The sequence below is a fragment of the Rana temporaria genome (assembly GCF_905171775.1).
Source record: "Rana temporaria chromosome 4 unlocalized genomic scaffold, aRanTem1.1 chr4k, whole genome shotgun sequence".
Classification (NCBI taxonomy): Eukaryota; Metazoa; Chordata; class Amphibia; order Anura; family Ranidae; genus Rana; species Rana temporaria.
This window is the reverse complement of record NW_024404445.1, coordinates 163,444-184,867: the sequence shown is the minus strand read 5'-3', so window position 1 is coordinate 184,867 and position 21,424 is coordinate 163,444. Positions and strand designations below refer to the sequence as shown.

Genomic DNA, 21,424 nt, shown 5'->3' with positions numbered 1-21,424 from the left:
AGCCCACACACGATAATTTTTTACAACCTTAAAAACGACAACGTTAAAAATGTCGATAAAAAAAAAGAGCATGTTAGAAAAAAAATTGCGCCGTTTTTCAGAACCCGAAAAATGCTCTGAAGCCCACACACAATCGTTTTTAATGACATAAAAAAATGTAATTTTTTTACAACCCGAAAAATAATTGTGTGTATGCGGCATTAGAGTGCTCCAGATTGTATGCAAGATTTGTATCTGGCTTTATGACTCCAATTTGAGTGAGTCTCCCTCCAGTGGTGACTATCAGAATTTCAGGATGTGATAACTGCAGTATTACCTGCCCAAAGGAAGCTTCTTTCTCACCCCTCCTCCCCTATACAAGGATCTTACTCAGACCACGTGACGGTGTGCTTGTATCCTCTATCTATCTATCTATCTATCTATCTATCTATCTATCTATCTATCTATCTATCTATCTATCTATCTATCTATATCTTGCTGTGTATTTGCATTGCAAGTGTATTTTTCATATGGATGAATGCTTATTATTAATGATATAAAATAAGTATTCTAGTTTACTTTTAGACAATAATGATAACACTTTCAGATTTTAAGCATTGTGTTTATTTTCATTAGTAAACTGGTTTGTGTTGATCAGAAATACATTTGAGAGATAATTCCACCAGAGTACTTCATGTGTTTTGAAAGATCGTCATCGCAGATTTAATAATCTTGCCCCTCCTCCTTTTAATTTCCATTAATTCGTAATTTGTAGTAGCAGGAAAAATCTCTTTAACTTCACTTTGGATCTTGAAGTTACTTGGACAAGTTGTCTGTAACTGAGAAATGTAAAATCAATACTTTTTTTCTTTTTTAAAGCCCATATATACATTTCTTCAAAAGCCATACCATATGGCATAGCACACATGTCTTATATGTGAAACAATTGTAAATATACATAATGAATAAATAATAATAAAAATAATAATAAAGCTGAATTCCAGGCAGATATAAAATATATACATTACTGCAGCTTTCAATGTATTATTATTTTTTTGTTAAACTATACTATATAATACAATTGCATTACAATAAATACAAGTAATAATTAATATATTATATAATAAATAATACCTTTATTTTAAATACTACTACTAATATTAATAATATTAATTATTATATTTTAATAATGTTCTAGTTATTGTTGTTGTTATTGTTATTATTATTATTATTATTATTATTATTATTATTATTATTTATATATAAGTCCCATGTAGTCCCTGTAAAGAAAAGCACAGCTTGGAAAAGATACAACATAAAAGCAACACAAGTAGCCAATCATTTCTGCTGTAGTGGAAGGAGCATGCTGATTGGAGGAGAGAAGGGAGTGGTAAATAAACTCATCAGTGTGCAGCTTTTCTTTTAAAATGCACTCACATACTACAGAGGAGGGGATGCAAGACCTGTAAGTGTTACTTAACATTGCAGCATAGAGAAATTAGATCTCTTCCCCTGCTGGACAGGGCTGTGATGTGGCAGAGCTGTGGAAATCCCCCTCCATTAGGTTACATACTGGGCCCAATACCGATACTTTTCATAATCTTGTCTAAAACTATACTATACTATACATGTCTTAAAATGATGTATTAATGTTTGCAAAACCAAATGCCACTGTCTATTTTCCACCCAGGGCAGATTTTCTTAATTTTGAAGAATAGAGTAAATCAGGAAAATGTTAGGACCAGTAGAGGGAGTGTTTCAAGGGCAATGCCCTGTTCATCAGAGTTCTCGCCTCTCATTCTCTATCTCTCCTTCTTGTTCTTTCTCTCCCCCTCTTCTTTATCTCTTTGGTTCTCTCTTACCCAGATAGCAAGCAATTGTGCTGCAAGTTTGAAAATCACTTGCTAAGCTATTGCTAGACTTGCCCGGCTTCACAAATTTGTTGCACAATTGCAGCAATTCTGCATTCCACGATTCCAGATCAATTTTCGTGGCAAACATTATTATGGAGGAGGGAGTGATAGGATGCAGGGAGATCATATTATGGGAGAGGGAGTGATAGGAGGCAGGGGGATCAGATTATGGAGGGGATAGTGATAGGCAGGGAGATCAGATTATAGGGGAGGGAGTGATAGGAGGCAGGGAGATCAGATTATGGAGGAGGGACTGATAGGAGGTGGGAAGATCAGATTATGGAGGAGGAAGTGATAGGAGGAAGGGAGATCAGATTATGGAGGAGGGAGTGATGGAAGGCAGGGAGATCACATTATGGAGGAGGGAGTGATAGGAGGCAGGAGGATCAGATTATGAAGGAGGGAGTGATAGAGGACAGAAGCCATGGAGATCAATTATTCATATATAGTAAGTCTGTAAGAAGTTTTTTGCAAACCACTGTGGTGGTGCACAAAAACCAAACACCTAAGTATACAAAAAATGCACATAAACAACACACAAAAAAGTGCATTTGAGATTGTCAGTTTATAACAAAATAACTTTGCCTCCACAATTGGGTCATATTTTCAATCACATTACTTACTCAAGTACTTACTCCAGAAACTTGTCGGCAGTTTAACTTTGTGGCAAAGAAAAAGAGAAGTTATTACCCAGAATGAAGAATAAATATTACATGTATGTAGTAAAATAACAAATTGTTTTTACACTTGGATAGGAGAAAGGTTTTGTTGTTACTCGAGTCGCCAGAGGTAAATCAAACTTAGAATTGTCCTTACGATAGATCTCTCTCTGTATTGAATGTAGATTTAATTATAAATTGATCTCAGATATTCATAAGTTATATTGGTTGCATTTGTGCATGGTAGCCAATCAGCTTCTAACTGCAGCTTGTTCTATTAAAGTGATTATAATCACACACTGTTTAATTTACATCGTTCCTTCTATTTCTGTACGTGGATGACGGCACTGTAATTAGCTTAACCACTTAATCCCAGAGCCTCTTTCTGAGATTTGGTGTTTACAAGTTAAAAGAATGCAAACATCCCTTGTAATAGGAAAAAAGTATGACAGGTCCTCTTAAATATGAGATCTGGGGTCAAAAAGACCTCAGATCTCATATTTACACAAAAATAACTCTTTAAGAGCGTTGGGCGGAAGTGACATTTTAAGGTAGCTTCCACCCTGCAGTGGTATGGAGACAGGTGGGGACCATCTTCCCCTCACTTGTTTCCATACCACACAAGAAAACAGATGCGATCACTCCTCCGCTACCGACGGCTGCGGTAAGCGGTGGAGGGCACCGGAGTGTGGCAGGAGGGGGGCATGGTGCCCACCTTGCTGAAACAAGGTACAATAAAACCAATTCTAAAAAAACCTACCCTTGACCCCAAAGACCCAAACAACTGGAGGCCCATAACAGGTCTAAATGTTTTCTCCAAGGTAATGGAGAAAGTAGTTGTACAACAGCTGCAACTGCATTTAGACACCCATAAATTACTCGACCCGTTTCAATCAGGCTTCCGTCCAGGTCACGGAACAGAAACGGCTCAAAATATGGGATGACACTCTAGAGGCCGCAGAAGAAGGAGAATCTTGTCTCCTGATACTGCTGGACCTAAGCGCGGCTTTTGACACTGTAGACCACGGACTACTACTGGCTAGGCTAGCTGAAGTAGCCGGAGTCGCTGAATGTGTTTTACCCTGGTTCTCCTCCTTCTTGGAAAACCGATCACAAATAGTGAAACTGGGGTCTTTCACTTCTGAAAAACGTACGGTATCATGCGTCCCTCAGGGATCTCCCTTATCGCCCGTATTGTTTAATATATATCTTCGCCCTCTCTTTGAAATCATCAGTAACCAGAAGTTACTTTACCACTCCTATGCAGACAACACACAACTGTATTTCCGCATCTGCAACACAAAGGATCATTCTCTTGGACTAGAGAAATGCCTTACTCTAATAGATAACTGGATGACAAACAGTTATCTTAAACTCAACGGTTCGAAAACAGAACTTCTCCTGTTTCATGCTAACCGGAAAAATCACCCCGTGTCAACCTGGACTCCCCCACCCATTCTGGGGAAAACTATCACCCTAAGCTCCAAAGTCAAAAGTCTCTGAGTCATTTTCGATACCTAAATGACAATTGATGCACAAATAGGGTCAGTAGTCAGCGGATCCCACCATCTCCTGCGCCTACTACGCAGACTCACGCCCTTTATCCCGAAAGAGGACATTGCAGTCGTGGTGGGAACAATCATCAATTCCAGACTAAACTACGCAAATACCCTCTATCTAGGACTCCCCAAATACCAAATCACTCGTCTGCAAGTCGTTCAAAATATGGCCGCTCGACTAGTGACTGGAAAAAAACATGGGAATCAATCTCACCTTCACCGAGATCCCTTCATTGGTTGCCAGTAAAAGACAGAATCACTTTCAAGGCACTCTGTCTAATACATAAGTGTATTCAAGGCAACGCCCCCCAATATCTATGCGAAAAAATAAAAGCCCATAACCCCAATCGCATTCTGCGATCCACCAATCAAAACCTCCTCCAGATACCCAAAGCCAGATACAAGTCCAAAGGAGATCGAAGATTTGCAGTCCAGGGACCTCGCCTGTGGAATGCACTACCAACTACCATCCGACTGGAGTCGGGCCACTTGGCCTTCAGGAGAAAGATTAAAACCCATCTCTTCTGAGGTCAAGGGGTTCCTTACCTATGAAATGGATACAGCGTCCAGAGGCGATTCAGTTCGCATGTGTTGCGCTTTACAAGTTTCTCACTCACTCAGAATTCTGTCAGTATCACCAGCAAAGCAGCTTCATAATTATCCCATTATAACGAAGAAGAGAATGTGCGCTGCATTTCAAATTTTCATAATTTGCCGCATCACGAATGTGATATCTCCATTACGAACGCTAGTTTTACAAGACTGACAGCTCCCAGCTTGTCCTTGCTCCTGAGCGTACTTTGGATTTTTCTTCAAGGACTTGTGTACACACAATTGGATAATCCGACATCACACATTTGTTGTGGGAAAATTTGAAAGCACACTATCCAACATTTGTTGTCGGAAAATCCAACAACAATTGTACGATGGAACGTACAAACAGTCGGATTTTCCGACAAAACCCTTCCATCACGCATTTGTTGTCGGAAAATCCGATCGTAAATGAGGCTTTAGAATCACTCCCTGGGACACACTTAACCCCTGATCACCCCCTAGTGTTTAACCCTTTCACCGCCTGTGACATTTATACAGTAATCAGTGGCTATTTATAGCTCTGATCGCTGTATAAATGTCAATGGTCCCAAAATAGCGTAAAAAGTGTCCGATGTGTCTGCCATAGTGTCCCAGTTCTGATAAAATCGCTCATCAGAGCCATTACTAGTAAATAATATAATAATAATAAAAATGCCATAAATCTGTCCCCTATTTTGTAGACGCTATAACTTTTGCACAAACCAATTAATATACGCTTATTGCGATCTTTTTACCAAAAATATAGGAATATAACAATACGTATCGGCCTAAACTGAGGAAAAAAATAGTTTTTTTATATATTTTTGGGGGATATTTATTATAGCAAAAAGTAAAAAATATTGCTAAAACGACCGCGCAATTGTCAGCTAAAGCGACGCAGTGCCGAATCGCAAAAATAGCTCTGGTCAGGAAGGAGGTAATTTTTAGCTTTCAGCGCTGTCACACTTTGAATGACAATTGCACGGTCATTCTACACTGTACACAAACTAAGGCCCGGATTCACAAAGGAGTTAGGACGGCGTATCTCCAGATACGCCGTCGTAACTCTGAGTGCGGGCCGTCGCAACTCCGCGCCCGATCCATAGAATCAGATACGCCCCACAGTTGCCTAGATATGAGCGGCGTAAGTCTCCTACGCCGTCGTATCTTAGGGTGCATATTTACACTGGCCGCTAGGGGCGCTTCCATATATTTCCATGTCGAATATGCTAATTAGCTAGATACGCCGATTTACGAACGTACGTGCACCCGGCGTATCAAGATACGTCGTTTACGTAAAGTTACCCCTCATAAAGCAGGGGTAAATCATGTTAGGTATGGACGTCGGAAACATATGAACAGCGTCGTATTTTACGTCGTTTGCGTAAGTCGTCCGTGAATAGGGCTGGACGTAAGTTACGTTCACTTTGAAAGCATTGACTATTTGCGGGGTAATTTTGAGCATGCGCACTGGGATACGTTCACGGACGGCGCATGCGCCGTTCGTTAAAAGCGTCAATTACATCGGGTCACGATTCATTAGCATACAACACACCCACACCAGCCTACTTTGAATTACGCTGGCTTACGCCGGCACAGTTACACTACGCCGCCGTAACTTAGGGCGCAAGTTATTTGTGAATACGGGACCTGCCTCACTAAGTTACGGCGGCGTAGTGTATCCGAGATACGCTACGCCCACCTGAAGATAGGCGCGTCTACGTGAATCTAAGCTGAAATTTTTATAATTTTCTTCCAAGACATGGAGCTTTCTTTTGGTGTTTTTATTTTTTGCTAAACAAACTAAAAAAGCCTGAAAGTTATGAAAAATAAAAAGTTTTTCTTAATTTCTGTCATAAAAATGTGTTTTCTCCTTCGCTGATGGGCACTGATGAGGCGGCACTGATGGGCACTCATGAGTTGACACTGATAATATGGCACTGATGGGCACTGATATGTAGAATTAATGGGCACTGATAGGTGGCACTGATATGCAGCACTGATGGAAACCGATAGGCGACACTGATGAGGCAGCACTGACGGGAACTGACAGGTGGCACTGATTGACACTGACAGGCGGTACTTATGGGCACGACTGAACACTGGTGGGCACTGATAGATGGCACTTATTGGCACTGGCAGATGTCACTGATGGTCACTAATAGATGGCACTGATGATGAGGTACTGGCAAGTATTACTGCTGGGCACTAATTGACACTGTGATGAACACTGATTGGCTCTGTGGTGGGCTCTGATTGGCACTGTGGTGGGCACTTATTGGAACTGTGGTGGGCACTGACAGACTTTAATGATGGGGCACTGATGGCAGCTGTTGGACACTGATTGGCAGCTGTTGGGCACATCTGATGGGGCTGTGTTGATAATGAATGTGCTGATTATCAGCACAGACCCACCTCTGACAGGGAAAGCCGCCAATCGGCTCTCCCTGCCAGCACGAAACAAGGAATGCCGTTCCTGGTACATCAACCAGATTCCCGCTTTTTTAGTTGACCGATTGTTTAGTTCCAGAGGTCTTATCTGTGTTACAAGATCTAATAATATGAGAATCCCCAACAAATCAAAAATCTCAACCACCTGGTTTCATTCTGCCTACTACTAAAAAACTCATTGCAAGGTGTGTCCCCAAAATGATCCCCCAAATTTAAATTCTTCCCAAAAATCTGGTAACACCAGGAATTATCTTAATGATTTTTTAACTTTCTCAAGTTCTATGCTAAATTTGTGAAGATACCTGATTTCCTCTATGATTGTCTTGTGTGTTCCAACCAACCAATACAAAAGGAAATCTACTTCTAATGCCGCGCACACAAGACCGTTTTTCATGATGAGAAAAATGCACTTTTTTTAATTGGTCGTTAAAAAACGATCGTGTGTAGGCTCCAGAGCGTTTTTCCCCAATGAGAAAAATGGCAACATTTTTAAGAACTTGCTCTATTTTTTCTCGTTGTTTTTCACGTTGTTCTTTTTCACGTTGTTCTTTTTCAAAAACGGTTGTGTGTACGCGGCATGAGTATTTAGCCTGAAAATGTATGTGCCTGAGAGCTTTACCAAAGTAATAAAAATAAGGGTCATCTCACATAACCCTAGGGCTATTAGAATTACATATACTGTATGTGCAATTTAAAATTGGTTTATTTTTATTACTTTTTTCTTTTTTAATCAAATAAGTTTTTTATTTTTTTTTATATATTGCTTATTACATGCAAAAATGTAAGAGCTACTCGACAACATAGAACATCTAACGAGACCATACAACAATAAACATACACCTCTATATATAGTTCATTTTCATTTCAATCTCTACTTCTTAATCTATTACAGATCTATCACCCATCTGCGTTCCCCTCCCCCACTCCCCTTTCCTCTCCCATCTCCCTACACAAACCATCGTAAAACCGATTACTAGAATCAAGCCAATGGGACCATATTTTATTAAATTTGTGGGGAAACTCCCCTATGTTTATAGGCTAATCTTTCTCTTTTTAATGTAGCGCCGGGTTACTTCTAAGTACCGGTGCTGACAAAATTTAAGGGGTGATCAGAGTGTACAAACTCTGATTCTGATTTCAATAAAAGAAAAGGGTCTCTGTTTCAGCTGGGCTGTACTATGGGCTCATGCTGCTGTTCCCGGGGTGCTATACCACCCCGGGGCGACAGGTGGCACCAGTGGAGTCCAGGCTGGGGTGCCTCTTGCCAGCAGCCACCTTCAGGGTGACCATACATCACGGCCCCCGGCGAGATGGCCTACCAGGCCGGGGTGCGCGTGCCACAAGGTATTCTTGGTTCTGGGACCATGTTGGCCCGGAACATGTAAAACTGTGGCGGGGCCCCAGTGATTGACTGGGTCCCCAGTTCTGAGAAGATCCCGAGCAGGATAACTGTTCGGTGGGGAGTCCGCCTGATGAGAGCCAAGAGAGGCTGGCGATCCAACAGGGCCTCGACAATCCATCAGGGATCAAGGTACCGAACACTGGAAGGTTGGATGTTAGCCACCTGTCAGTCCGTAACCTAATTGGAAACTACCTGAAGTTGATCCAGACACAAATTCTACCAAGGAGGATTGTCTCCATGATCTACGTTCTAGGGAGGGTCTGTGGCAGAGATCTTTTCCCTCAAAGTTCCGAGTGATACTCTGGCTGCCAGGTCGGTGTGAGAGGCCTGTCCAGGTACACTATACCCACCCCGGCTGGAGTGGTGACGAAAGCAAAGTGTCGTTGGAAGCAGGACTGCTTCCGTATTGTTAGGCCTGAGTCTGCTGTTTTCCTCTCCTCGTACATCTTTACTTTCTACCTCAAGTTCTACTGTTTTACCCATAAAAAAAAGCAGCAGAAAAGACACCTGCTGGACATTCCATTGCTTGGCTCTCATCAACTACCCCAGACGGCGGAGTCACAGAGGTAGCATGCCACCCAATCTATAACCAGCGGCTCCTTTGGTGGTGAGCGCTACATGAATATAAGATTTACCTTATTACACCATTGTTTGTGGGTTGGTGGTGTTATATCAATCCATTTCTGTATGTAGCGCTACCCCCTCAGGAGCCGCTGATTGATTTGGGATCGGCGTATTGAGTTACCTCTATGTGTTGTCTAGGGGTGAAGGTTGTGAGTAGAGCAATAAGCGAATGTCCAGTTCGTAGATTAGGTTTTCTGAATGCTTTATTTCTTGGCCCAACACGACCAACATCAACTTGAGGTAGACAGAAAAGGTTGATGAAGTAAAGGAACTTTGCGGTATCAGGCATGGATAGAAGGAAAGCAATCCTGCTCTCAGTAGTAGTGGATACAGTTCATCGCCACTCTAGCCAGAGTGGGTGAAGTGCCTCCGGACAGACCTCTGCCACAGGCCTGGCAGCCAAAGTGCCACTTTAAGGTTGCTGGGAGGAGCAGGCTTCTGCCACAGACTTGGCTCTAGTGGGGCCTCTGCCACATGCCTAGAACTTGGATGAGCTAAATGGTTGAGCTTATCCTCCTAGTAAATTGTGCTAGGGTCACCGGTTGACAGTGGAAGTGTACCTGTCAATGTTCCGGTCACCAGATCCCCGATGGTTCGTTCAAGCCCTTTTGGATAACCTGCCTCCGGGTTCTCCTCAAGCCGATCCCCCACCGAAAAGCATACAGCCTGGGATCTCCTCAGTAGAAGGGGGACCCAGTAAGTCACTGGGGCCCCTTGGTAGCATCAGTTGCTCCAGACCAGGAGGGTCGCGCGACCCAAGGCCAGGTAGGCCATAGTGGTGGGGCCCGCGATGTGCACACATCCTAAAGGTGGGTGCCGCACCTGGAACCAGGAACCCGCGAAGAACCAAGAACAACGGCCTCCGCTACAGAAATACTCCTCCCCAGCATGCCCCGTGAGGGGAAACTCCTCCAATTGACTGCTAGGAAGAAGCGGCTCCACCTGGACCTCTCTGGCACCACCTGCCGCCTAGGGATGGTACCGCATCCCTAGAACGCAGACTGACCCACAGAACAATTCAGATTTGGCGACAGCCAAATTTAACAAATTAAGAATGAGAGCAACATAACTCTCTCATTCTCCCACTAACTTTAGCGTAGTGCCCTTACTGAAAGTAAAGGGGGCGCTACATGTAAGATAAGCTTACAAGCTAAATAAATGGATCTAGTCCACATCGTGTTCATCTCTACAGGCAATTATTACTTTCTTTATATATTAAGCACTTAAGCCCCGGAACAATTTTGGTGCTAAAGGACCAGGCCACTTTTTGCGATTCGGCACTGTGACAATTGCGACATGGCTCCCAAACAAAACTGACGTCCTTTTTCCCCCACAAATAGAGCTTTCTTTTGGTGGTATTTGATCACCTCTGTAATTTTTTTTTTGGCACTATTAACAAAAATAGAGCGACAATTTTGAAAAAAAAAATCAATATTTTTTACTTTTTGCTATAATAAATATCCCCAAAAATATATATAAAAAAGAACACATTTGTTTCCTCAGTTCAGGCCGCTACGTATTCTTCTACATATTTTTGGTAAAAAAAAAATTCAATAAGCGTTTATTGATTGGTTTGCGCAAAAGTCATAGCGTCTACAAAATAGGGGATAGTTTTATGGCATTTTTATAAATATTTTTTTTTTTACGAGTAATGGCGGCGATTAGCGATTTTTATCATGATTGCGACATTATGGCGGACACATCGGACACTTTTGACACCATTTTGGGACCATTGTCATTTTTACAGCGATCAGTGCTATAAAAATTCACTGATTACTGTGAAAATTACACTAGCAGTGAAGGGGTTAACCTGTAGGGGGCGCTGAAGGGGTTAAGTGTTGCCCTAGTGAGTGATTCTTACTGTGGGGGCGTGGCTTGGCATGTGACATCACTGATCGTCGTTCCCTATGACAGGAAACAGACAATCAGTGACAGGCTCACTAGGAAGAACGGGGAAAGGTTTGTTTACACTTACCTCTCCCCGTTCTTCAGCTCTGTGACCCAATTGCGGGACACCAGCGGTGATGGGGTCCGCAGGTCCCGCGGGCGCGGTCACGGACCTCAGGACCGGGTCGCGGGCGAGCCCCACGGCTGGGCATCTTAAAGAGGTTGTACCTGTGCGTGCTTATGCCCAGCCGTGCCGCACTGCCAACTTATATATCGGTGTTAGGCGGTCCTTAAGAGGTTAAATAATTTTTAAAAAATGATTAAATAATCAAAATCTGGACACTGATAAGAACAGATATTACACGTGATCTTAGCCAATGGGATTGTTCTTCTGTTGTAACAATAACTTGTTTTGTCTTTATACATGAAATCCTATTCAGGAGACGTCCTGTGTATTATGACATCTCTTTGTTCGAAGTGAGTCTGAATCATCTGAATGCTCATCGACAGGGCTTTTTTTCACAAAAAATAGGTGCTGGAACTTAACCAAGGCCCCACAAAACCCCTCCTCCTACACACACCCTCCAAATCACATCAAGTAATGTGTGTTTAGTCACATTTCACAAAAACAGTGGGGCATTAAATACAAGGATTGCATTACATACAAAGGGCAGAGCTGCCACTTGTAAACACAGAAACCAGACTTCTGTGCTTACATGTTATTGTGGTGAGCAGGCACCAAAGGGTCAGAGGTGTTGGAACTGAGGGCCAGATTCTTGTAGATTCCGCGGCGGCGTAGCGTAAGCCATTTACACTACGCCGCCGCAAATTACTGGAGCAAGTGCCGTATTCTCCAAGCACTTGCTCCGTAATTTGCGGCGGCGTAGTGTAAATGGCCCGGCGTAAGACCGCGTAATTCAAAAGGGGCGGCTTGTATTTAAATCAAGAGCGCCCCCGCGCCGATCAAACTGCGCATGCGCCGGGCGGAAAAATAGCCCAGTGCGCATGCTCCAGCTCACGACGAAAAACGTCAATGACGCCGACGTGAGCGTCATTGACGTAGAGTCGTATTCGCGGACGACTTAGGAAAACGACGTAAACGACGGAAAAAGCCGACGCTGACCCGACGCCATACTTAACATGGCATACGACGGACTTTCGTAAACTTGCCCCTCATATAGCAGGGGCAAGTTTACGCTTACGGAAACGTCGTAAATTCACTGCGTCGTCCGTGCGTACGTTCGGGAATCTCGCGTAAATAGCTAATTTGCATAGACGACGGGGAAAACGAGGCGACACCTAGCGGCGGGAGAAAAAATTGCATTTAAGATCTGACAGCGTAAGAGCCTTACGCCTGTCAGATCTAAGGGATATCTATGCGTAACTGATTCTAAGAATCAGTCGCATAGATACGATGGCCCAGATTAGGACTTACAATGGCGCAAATGGCGTTGCGCCGTCGTAAGCCCTTTGAGAATCTGGGCCAATGTTCCATCAAGTTCCCCCTGAAAAAAAAAACCCTGCTTATTAATCTCTCTGGTTCTGCTCATAATTTCTGCAATCACAGCTTATAACAAAGTAACTTTTATCTCCACAATTTGTTTTCAATCTCATATACTTACCCCTTACAATATCTTCAGGCAGAGAAACTAAGAAATCATCCAGGACATGATAAAGAAAAAGAGAAATTATTACCCAGAATGCAGAATAAATAGTACATGTATGTAGTAAAATAACAAATCTAACAATGTGTTCCTACACTTGGATAGGAGAAAGGTTTTGTTGTTTCTCTCCAGAGGAAAATCCAACTTACAATTGCCTTCAGGATAGAAGGAAATATACATCTTTTTATAGAATGTAGATTAAATCATACATTGATCTCATACATCCATAAGTTATATTGGTTGATCAAACAATACTTAGAAGTCCACATAGAACCAACCCAATGCCAGAGACAGTCAAGAAATGGATCACCTGCTGGTGGTACTGTGGTCCCCGAACCAGAAGGTTGTAGTTCCGGAGTCCACCAGTTGGTGTCTCCCAGCAGCCAGAAGATTCCAGCAATTGAAGAAAACAATGCTGCACTGCCCCTGCCATGTTGGAACACATGTTGATGCTAGCATCTACCTGGGCGGTAATCTGTGTATTTGGGTTTTGTCACCATGTTTGTATAATTGATTGTAAGTTTTAGTTGGTTCACCATTACATATCACTAGTTAGAGTTGGGTAGTGCAGGGGTATTTTTCAAATAGATCTCAGCAATTCTTCTTCACTTTATGCTGGCTGCTAGGAGGGTATTTAGTCCCTCCTCTACTATTCCCTCTTCCTTCAGTGTTTTTCCTGCCAGATAGAGAGTCTAGATCCTGCTCCTCCTCTACACCCTGTACCCTGCTACCTATCTTTACCCCTTGTTCCTGATCCCAGTTCTGGTTTCTCCTTCCTGACTGTTTGTAAGGTCACCTGTGGCCAGATAATAGATGCATCCCGTTGGAGTCAGGAGTGCAACACAAGGTAGTGAACCCTATGGCAGAGTGCTGCGGATGGAACACAGAGTGGATATGGAAAGCAGGTCCACTGGAGCACAAACAGGGATCCCACAGGAAGCTTGAGCCCAAGGTTCCCCAGAGTGTGGAGTCTAAGATCCAGCAGGTATTCACCAGAGCCTCTAGTGGTGAGGATGGCCTTAGCTACAACTGAATCCAGGTTGCGGCCCCCCAGAGTCCCCCAGCTCACGCTTCGTAGGGCATAGAGGAGAAAGGGGAAGCAGCCACTCAGGATACAAGAGATAGTGAGGGGTAAGCCAAGGTCAGAGCGACAAGCAGACAAGGATGAACGAAGGACAGGCCAAAGGTCAGGGTCACAAGCAAACAGGAATAGTCGGGGACAAGCAAAGATCGGTACACAGAGATAAATGTAGCACACGGCAAGCAGGAACACAATGCTTAACAAACAACGTTGATCAGCAAGGCAGACCTGCAGTGCGCTGGTTAATATAGAGTTCCTGATATGGCCTGGGATGGAGAAATATCAGGGAGGAGAGATGATAAAAGCAACCAGGTGAGAGTGTCAGGCCTCTAAGGTAAACACATGGCGAGGAAGGTAAGCTGCCAGACATTACTGCATATTCATGACACTGTTCCTTAATCCTTATACTTCCAGTTTTACCCTCTTCTACCCTGTTAATCCACGCTTCTCTTTTCTTTTTATACAGGCAGTAGACTTACATACGACTTATACTTCCAAACGGAGGGAGACAGGGGCAGCCTGTCCATTGAGGGTGCCTGGGCACCACCCCAGCCATGCATCCAGCCCCTTACAGGATGCCGGGTGCATGGATTCCAATAAGGGGATTGTTTTTGTAGCACTGATTAGAGCCAGAGGCTCTAATAGGCTTCAAAATAGGATGGGCTAGGGTCACAGAGAGTTCGCTCAAAGCCCACACCAGTGTGTTAAAATAGCAAATTAATATTATTAATAATACTCGATAGGGGAACCTTTACGACAAGTCACTGGCATTTGGCATCCCTGACATAAATCTTACTCAGGGGTGTGCTGAGAATTTAATTCAAGGGAATAACTTCCAGTCCCAGACCCCATCGGTGGTAATCACCTAATATTTTGGTTACAAAAATGACAAATATTATCAGGCTCATCCTGACTAGTCTGCTTCTAAGAAAGGAGCCACAAGGTTTGTTTTGTAATTCCTCCCTTTCCAAGAAGCAAGAGATGGAGAGAGGTTGGTGTAATTTTTTATCCATTCTCCTGTACATGATGACATTTATTAGTATCTGTTCTCCAGATACCACTTTTTACCCACTTAGTTCTATAATTTGCCCCTTCAGAGACCTTTAATTTGAGTGATGTACATTGTAGAGATGGGGGAAGGGTTCAGCCCAAGCATCAGTTCAGGCTGATTCGCTGAACACCCGAATTTGCAGGGTGTTTGCTTGGGGTGTTTGCACGTCCTGTAATGCACTGAGCACTGCACAGTGCATTCTGCGCCATGATGTGGCAAAGCTTTGCCCAATCAGGGAGCAATGTATGCTGGTTGTTAAGGAGTGGGGCTGGGAAGCCGGCTGCGGCATCCTTACCAACCGATGAGTCATCAGCTGTCAATGGGTTTCCCCGATGACAGCTGAACAATAATAATAATAAAAGTGACAGTTAAAAAATAAAGGAAAAAATGGTGGGGGGTCCTTACCAGGCCCTTGGTGTCTGATATGGATTTTAAGGGGAATCAAATAAAAAAAAAAAAACGGTGGAAACTTTAACATCTGAAGATGGAGTTTGATACAAACAGAAACGACACTTGATCTTAGCCAACGGGCTTATTCGTCGCTTGTAACATTACTCTGCCAACTTATATATCGGTGTTAGGCGGTCCTTAAGAGGTTAAATCATTTTAAAAAAATGATTAAATAATCAAAATCTGGACACTGATAAGAACAGATATTACACGTGATCTTAGCCAACGGGATTGTTATTCTGTTGTAACAATAACTTGTTTTGTCTTTATACATGAAATCCTATTCAGGAGACGTCCTGTGTATTATAACATTTCTGTGTTCGGAGTGAGTCTGAATCGTCTGAATGCTCGTCCATCTCTCTGGTTCTGATCACAATTTCATCTCCTGCAATCACATCTTATAACAAAGTAACTTTTACCTCCACAATTGGGTCAATCACATATACTTACCCAATGGGAGATCTCCCAGCATCTTAACTAATTCCTTCTTCTGGTTGTCTTTGTGGCAAAGAAAAAGAGGTAAATGAAACTTTCAATTGTGTTCATGATAGAATGAAAGATACATCTTTATATAGAATGTAGAATAAATCATTGTAACAGAATGGCCCGTGACACCTAGAGACTTTGGAAGGATGGGGGGTACTCCTGTGCCAGCGTCACTAATAACTCTTGGGTCTAGGGTCTTCCTGTGGCCCTTAATTATAAATCACATGAGATGGGACATAACTGATAATTCATGTTTTGCAGGATATCTTGGAATTTTACAGGTTGTTAAAGTCTGACTCCAATTGGAGTGTTTTCATTCAATGGGGGGGACACATGCTTTTGAGGTGTTAATTGTGTCTGCTCCTAGACATTCCATTGTGTGATGCTAATGACACTGTTTTGTATGTGGAATGTGACTTGTCAAGCTGTAGTAATTACCTCCTCTAATTTCGGAGACGGGACGTCTGGGGGATGACTAATGATTAGCTCAACTGGATGTCATTGTCTAAGAGAAGGTGTATTGAAGCCCCCCCCCCCCCCATTGTGTGATGTGTGGGTGGAGTGTTTCTTTGTCCCTGTGATTAACTTTAACATGCTTGTACTGTATATAAGAAAGCTAAGATACCATTAAAAGTGTTCATACATTTTGACTCAGAACACAGAGCGTATGTCTCATCTCTCTGAGGGAATTCTTATGGATCGTGTCTGCTGGCGTGTCAGACTGTCGGATAAGCTTTCGTGGTTGATGGAATGGGAATATCGTAAACGGTGGTGACCGTTACAATCATAATTGATCTTTTATATCCATTAGTTATATTGGTTGATTAGACGATACTTAGAAGTCCAAATGAAACACAATGCTGGAGATAGGAACTGTTTCATCTGCTGGTGGCACTGTGGTCCTTGGTCCGAGGAGACCAGCAGATATTTAGTCATTCCTCACTATTCCCTCTTGTATCAGTGTTTTGCCTGCTAGCCTGATAAAATCTTGCTGATTTATCCAGAATCTAGATCCTGTTCCTCCCCTTTATCCTGCACCCTACTCCCTCATATCTGCACCCCTTGTTCCCAATCTCAGTGCTGGTTTCCCCTTCCAGACGTTGTCTTACATTTCCATTGTTTCCCTCTTCTACCCTTTTCATTCATGCTTCTTTTGTATGTATATATTGTATTATAGTTAGTTTGGTAGTTAGGTTTTCTGTCACTTGGTTAGTTAGGTTGCTAGTTAGACATGTTGTCACTTGGTTTATGGATCACTTATATCTTCATGTTTGCTGTGTATTCTGTGTGTTGGTGGTTTGGATGAGTTATCTTTCACTAATAATAAAATTACTTTAATCATACACAGTCTGGTTTCAGTCTCCTAAGTGCAGCTACATGGATCTGGTCATTCCTGCTGCTGGGTGCACAGGGGCAATGTGGGTAACATTGGCTGGGTTCATTGCACAGCCAGATCAGGAATTCTTGCTGTATTTAACAATGCATCATAGTGATTTTTCTGCAATATATTCCATACTGTACTTACCATTTTCTGCTGTCGCTGGACGCTTATTTGCACCTAAAAATAAATAAATAAATACATTTTGGAGTTTGGACGTTTTTAAACTAATATTTTATATACATTTTTTACTATAGTTATATTATATTCATAGGGCCATGTGATGCAATTGCCTATATATGCTTCAGTTTAATTCTCCCTGCTAATTTAATGCTGTGGGTTACAGGTAACAGGTGTTCATGTGTGATTCATCTCTCTCTGTGAACACTGTTCATATGTTAAATAAGGCTAGCTTTTGAAAGGCCTTTAATTGTGTGATAACACTGTCTAAAAACCTATTGATGCTCAGAGGTGTTAATAGGTGTCAAGCTGCATGCAGGGACGAAACGTCTGCCTAGGAAACTCAGTGTGTGAAGGTGGTTTGTTGTTTAAGGAATGTGCAGTGATTAGACATGATAATTGTCGGTCGGTGCCGACCTGTCTAGAATGTTTTAGTAATTAGCCTCTAGTGTGTGATTGGGGGGGGTGGAGATTTCATTGTTGCTTTAATGTCTTGGACTGTATAAAAAGCTGAGAAGAAAACCATTAAAGTGTGTTGTTCCAGCAGTAAGCTTGTCTCGTGTGGCTTTTTGGGCGACTCCAGGAATATCCCTCCTCGTGGAATATTGGGGTGATTTTCGTTATGGGAAGAAGGGAACGTTGACGGGGATATCATTGTAATACCGTCACAGGCCAAAAAAAAGGGCCAGTAGAGGGAGTGTTTCAAGGGCAATGCCCCGTTCATCAGAGTTCTCTCCTCTCATTCTCTATCTCCCCCTCTTTTTTTTGAAACCCCAAAAAAATGCATTCATACGCTGTGTTTAGAGGCATTTCAATCGCTAAACGCGATTAAAGGTTTTTAACTCGTGTTTAGCAGCGTTTAGTTTACAGACATTTTTAATTTTAACCAAAAAAAACATTTTTTTTTTCAAACGCTTCTAGATGTAAACGCAGCCGTTTTTAGACGCCGGTTTCTAGCTGTCAAGTTAAATCGTTCAAGAGAAGTTGAACAATGTCCCGTGTACATGAAGCCTAATGCAGCGTACACACCATCATTTTTCGGCATGAAAAAAACGTCGTTTTTGAAAAACGTCATTTAAAATGATCGTGTGTGGGCTACACATAATTTTTCGGCTTCTGAAAAACGACAAAAAAAAAATTCGAACATGCTGCATTTTTTAACATCGTTTTAAACGATGAATGAATGAATGACTTGTATAGCGCTAAACATGCGAATTGAATTTGCCTCTAGGCATTTTTTTCCAGCCAGTGTCTGCCTGGCTGGTGCGGTCATTTACCCCGTAGGATCTCGACACGCTTGGGACACACAGTCATACACACAGATATACATATATATACTGGGCCAATTTGGACTAGATCCAATTTACCTACCAGCATGTCTTTGGAGTGTGGGAGGAAACCGGAGTACCCGGAGGAAACCCATGCAGGCACAGGGAGAACATGCAAACTCCAGGCAGATGGTGTCCTAGTCGGGATTCGAACCAGCGACCCTTTTTCTGCTAGGCGAAAGTGCTAACCACTACACCACTGTGCTGCCCTGTCGTTTTTCGGATTGTAAAAAATGGTCGTGTGTGGGCTAAAATGACGCGCATGCTCAGAAGCAAGTTATGAGAGGGGAGCGCTCGTTCTGGTAAAACTACCATTCATAATGGAGTAATCACATTCATCACGCTGTAACAGACAGAAAAGCGCGAATCGTATTTTACTAACACGGAATCAGCTAAAAGCAGCCCAAAGGCAAACAGAACCTCCCCTTTAGAGTGCCGTCGTAAGTGTTGTACGTCACCGCGCTTTGTTCATCATTTTTTAAAAAGCGATAGTGTGTGGGCAACATCGTTTTTAACCACTTGAGATCCGCGCTATAGACGAAATACGTCCGCAGCGCGGCTCTCAAGTGGCCGTTTAAAAACGGCCTTTATGTGCATTACCCGCGCGTGCCACTGGGTGGCGCGCGGCGGGTAAAAACTGTCCCGACGCATCGCCGAAGACCCGATGCGTGTACCTGGCGGCCGCGATGTCCGCCGGGTACACGCGATCGTCGGTGACACGGTAGGTGACAGCAGGAACGTGGAGCTCTGTGTGTAATGATGGGGTGTAAACACAGAGCTCCACGTGCTGTCAGAGGAGAGGAGACCGATCTGTGTCTCTTGTACATAGAGACACAGCATCGGTCCCCTCCCCCAGTCACCCCCCTCCCCCCACACAGTTATAACACACCCAGGCTACACAGTTAACCCCTTCCTCACCCCCTAGTGTTAACCCCTTCACTGCCAGTCACATTTATACAGTAATTAGTGCATTTTTATATCACTGATCGCCGTATAAATGTGAATGGCGCCAAATTTGTGTCAAAAGTGTCCGATACGTCCGCCGCAATATCCCAGTCCCAATAAAAATCGCAGATCGCCGCCATTACTAGTAAAAAAAAAATAATAAAAAAAATCATAATTCTGTTCCCCATTTTGTAGGCGCTATAATTTTTGCGCAAACCAGTCGCTTATTGTGATTTTTTTTTTTTTTTTACAAAAATACGTCGAAAAATACGTATCGGCCTTAACTGAGAAAAAAAATAGTTTTTTAAAAAAAAATTGGGATATTTATTATAGCAACAAGTAAAAAAAATATATATTTTTTTTAAATTGTTGCTCTTTTTTTGTTTATAGCGCAAAAAATAAAAACCGCAGAGGTGATCAAATACCACCAAAAGAAAGCTCTATTTGTGGGGAAAAAAGGACGCCAATTTTGTTTGGGAGCCACGTCGCACGACCGTGCAATTGTCAGTTAAAGCGACGCAGTGCCGGACGCTGAGATTTCGCCTGGGAACGAAGGGGGTTTATGTGCCCAGTAAGCAAGTGGTTAATGATGAAGTTGGAAAAACAATGGCCCAGATTCTGAAAGGGCTTACGACGGCGCAACTCCATGTGCGCCACCGTAAGTCCTAATCTGGGCCGTCGTATCTATGCGACTGATTCTTAGAATCAGTTACGCATAGATTACCATTAGATCCGACAGGTGTAAGGCTCTTATGCTGTCGGATCTTAAATGCAATTTTTTTTTTTGCCGCTAGGTGTCGCCTCCGTCGTTTTCCCCGTCGTGTATGCAAGTTAGCAAAATACGTGAATTCCCGAACGTACGCGCGGTCGACGCAGTGAAGATACGAAGTTTACGTTAAATTTGCGACGCGTAAAGTTGCCCCTGCTATATGAGGGGCAACCAATGTTAAGTATGGCTGTCGTTAAAAATGTATGTTGTTTGCGTCAGTCGTCGGTGAATGGCGCTGGATGCCATTTACGTTCACGTCGAAACCAATGACGTCCTTGCGACATCATTTAGCGCAATGCACGTCGGGAAATTTTAGGGACGGCGCATGCGCAGTACGATCGGCGCGGGAACACGCCTAATTTAAATGATCCACGCCCCCTACCCGGATCATTTGAATTAGGCGGGCTTGCGCCGGAGGATTTACGCTACGCCGCCGCAACTTTACAGGCAAGTGCTTTGTGAATAAAGCACTTGCCCATAAAACTTGCGGCGGCGTAACGTAAACGAGATACGTTACGCCCGCGGAGATTTACGCCGAGATACGAGAATCTGGCCCATAATATTTTTTTGGACATGCTGAAAAATGATCGTGTGTAGGCGGCATAAGACCTTACTCACAGCTTATAACAAAATATCCTTTGCCTCCACAATAGGGTCCTATTTTCACATATACTTACTGAAATTCTTCGTGAAATTCGGCAGGAGGACTTCATGGAAAAGAAAAAGAGAAATTATTACCCAGAATGCAGAATAAATAGTACAATAGTATGTAGTAAATATATACAAAAAATATTGCGCTACTCGAAAAAAACATATAATATATATCAGTGGTTGTGGGCAGCCAACATACCAATGGATAATTGTGCAAAAGTGAAAAGAATATAAATGTAGCGCCAACCTGTGTGAAAAATTATGTCCACAAAGTGGCCCCAAATAGACAGACACCCTGTAGGGAAAAATATATGTGGAAGGTCTACAGCGCTACTAAGTGAAAAATTAATTATATTACTTAATCAATAAATAAATGATAAAGCAGCAATTATAA

At 42.8% G+C, this 21,424-nt stretch overlaps 1 long non-coding RNA gene across 1 annotated transcript; it reads right to left on the bottom strand.

Moving 5' to 3' along the window:
* Window positions 1–603: 603 nt before the first annotated feature.
* LOC120921768 lies at window positions 604–21,088 on the bottom strand. The gene is made up of 6 exons (XR_005744962.1): window positions 21,057–21,088; window positions 17,305–17,337; window positions 15,744–15,791; window positions 12,670–12,696; window positions 2,516–2,551; window positions 604–818 (listed from the first exon to the last, which is right to left on the bottom strand). It is a non-coding gene; the product is annotated as an uncharacterized LOC120921768 (long non-coding RNA).
* Window positions 21,089–21,424: the final 336 nt, after the last annotated feature.